The following is a 3,051-nucleotide window of genomic DNA, read 5'->3' on the forward strand; positions in this document are numbered from 1 at the left end:
GTAAAAGGCTAATCAACCCAATTATAAAATGCGGCACTGAGCTGAACAGAGAATTCCCAACAGAAGAAGTTCAAATGGAGTTGCTCAATTTCCCTCCCGCCATCACCTGCACTTTTGCTACCAGAGCTTCTTCTGCAGCTAGAGCCCTCACTACTCAGGCTTCTGTGGCTACTGGAGAAGTTCTACCACCTCTCTGCATGTGTCCCTATGTGTCTGAGTCACGGTTTCTATTGCTGTGACAGAACAACATGACCAAAAAGCAAGTTGGGGAGGAAAGGGTTTCTTTAGCTTACACTTCCATATGGCTGTCCATCACCAAAGGAAGTTAGGACAGGAACTCACACAGGGCAGAATCCTGGATGCAGGATCTGATGCAGAAGCCATGGAGGGGTGCTGCTTACTGGCTTGCTCCTCATGGCTTGCTCAACCTGCTTTCTTATAGAACCCAGGGCCACCAGCCCAGGGATGGCAACACCCACAATGAGCTGGGCCCTCCCACATCAATCACTAATTAACAAAAAGCCTTATGGCCAAATTTTGTGGAGGCATCTTCTCAGTTAAAGTTCCTTCCTTTCAGATAACTCTAGTTTGTGTGTCAGACTGACTTAAGACTATATCCACTATTTGCCAGTGTTAACAGTCTCTTCCCAGGATGTCTATGGTCAGTCGAGTTCTTTTTTCTTTTCTTTTTTTCTATTAATTTTTTTCACTTATTTAACATACCAACCACAGTCCCCCCCCCAACTCTGAGTTCTTGAGAAAGTGAAACCTGCAACTCCTTGATAATTTTCTCGACTCTGACTCCAGGGATACTGCAGCCTGCAGATTGTGGAGATGATTCTGGAACTGCCTTAAAACCCTGAAGAGGAAATCCAAGAACACACTTAAGCCAAACATTCCAAAACTGTTGCATTTGGGGGAAGGAAAGTCTCCTAAATCATCTGTGGATAAAGTCACGGTGGTGTCTTGCTTCTAAAATCCCTAGGAAAATGAAAAAAAAAAATCTCTGGTATCTGTTCTGGGCTAATAACTGGACACATGTAACTATCAGTGTTGCTATGACAACAGACCTGCACAGCAAAGGCTTTCTGCTACGGTTTGGAGGATCTTGGAGCAATAGATATATCTAGAGACCTTCAACAAACAGAATGGTCCAGGAGATGTGGAATGGTTAGGGGCTGGTTCTGGCAGCTGGAAGTCAATAAGCAGCCAAGTGCTAGGATTACAGATTATGCCTCCACTCTTCCTTTGTATTTGCCAGACCACCTCATTATTCCAGGAACCTTCCTTAGGCAAAGGTTGCCTGTGTTCCAGACTCGGGTGTCGTACCACAGCTTCTTAGACTGCAGAGTCAGTCTTTAACACCTATAGAAGCACTGAACTGAAGAGTGCTTATTTTAAGACAAGCAAAACTGCAACTGAACATTCAGCCGCCTTTCCCACTTTCTTAGTATTTTTTCAGAATTTTTATGAAGAATTCTGGAAAACATGCGCAGCACTGACAAAAACATTTGTCCTGCCTGGCCGTGGTGGCACACACCTTTAATCCCAGCACTCGGGAGGCAGAGGCAGGCAGATATCTGTGAATTCAAGGCCAGCCTGGTCTACAAGAGCTAGTTCCAGGATGGGTTCCAAAGCTACAGAGAAACTCTATCTCGAAAACACCAAAAAACTTCATTTGTACCATCCTAGGATCATATAGTAAGTTAGTTTATCATGGCACTAAATAGGGAAAATTAATAGAAATGTTAAAGTTTCCCTCACTATTAATTTATAAGGCATTCCATTATGATCTTATAAGGTACAAGTAATAAATCCCTATTTTTATATGTTAAGATTTGCTTTGTGACCTAAAATTGATCTATTTTGGATAAATTTGGCTTTATTCTAGGAATGCAAGGATGATTAAACATGCAAAGCTTTAAGTGCACATATAATGAATCTGCGAAAGAGACTGAGTGGTGGTGGCAAACAGCTTAAATCCCAACACTCCAGAGGCAGAGACAGGCAGATCTCTGAGACTGCAGACAGGACAATGTACATCCACATAAAGCCACAAAAATGAGAGTCAACTGAAGTTTCTTGGTAGCTGCATATTTTCAGATAGGTTCAATCTGCTGGCAGTGAGCAGAGGCATAAATCCTTTAAGAGAAGGCTTTCTGTCTCAGCATTAGCAGCAAAAGCTGTGCGTCTCCTTAAGAAATGACTTCCTAGTTGTACTGGCAGCAGGAATGGCTCTGGCTCTTTCAGGAGGTCCTTCTACAAAGCACTTAGGCTTTGTGAGCAGAGGGCTACAAGTTGATTAATGGCAGCATAGACCCGCTGCATCCCTGGAGCTGGGTTGGTGAGCATGGCTTGCAGAGGCAGGGAACATACCTCTGCCATGTTGACCAGTCCTAGCCATGCCCGCTTAGCATTTAACAAAAGTGCTCCTGGTCAGAAAATGATTACAGCTATGCCCCTTACCAGTTGTAACATATAGGAGAACAGGCCCTACACCTTGCCTGGGCAATACACAAGAGATGACCCTGTTGGTGGGAGTGCAGGTGAGCTGGTCCTGTTGATGTGACAGCAAGAGAGCAGCACCTGCCTCCTCCCTCATATGCCATGTGGTGGCATTGGGTAAGGGAAATATGCCCTACACCCCTACTCCTTGCCAACTGCAACAGACAGGGAGAGCCCGCCTCAGGGGCATGAGAACAGAAGAACTGTCCCTGTCCCTCATCAACTGCAATAATTGGGAGAGCAGGTCATATACCTCACTTGGGCAAAACAGCAGAGTTGGCCCTGGTGGTATAGGTGTGGGAGAGCCAGACCCCAGGGTGTGAGGGCAGGAGAAATGGTCCTGCTCCTTTCTACCTGCTGTATTGGGTAAGTTAGCTGGAGCAGTGCTAGAGTGTATACCCTAGTGTTGACAATGAGGGAAAGAACGTCGTCAGACTGACCAATCCTGCTACCACCCAGGCCCTGAACCAGGACTATGAGGTAGCCCACCCCACCATCCACCCTCTCTATGAACTGCTGGAACTCATGCAGGGGTCAGTCCTGAAA

This window comes from Microtus ochrogaster, unplaced genomic scaffold (assembly GCF_000317375.1).
Source record: "Microtus ochrogaster isolate Prairie Vole_2 unplaced genomic scaffold, MicOch1.0 UNK45, whole genome shotgun sequence".
NCBI classification, from domain to species: Eukaryota; Metazoa; Chordata; class Mammalia; order Rodentia; family Cricetidae; genus Microtus; species Microtus ochrogaster.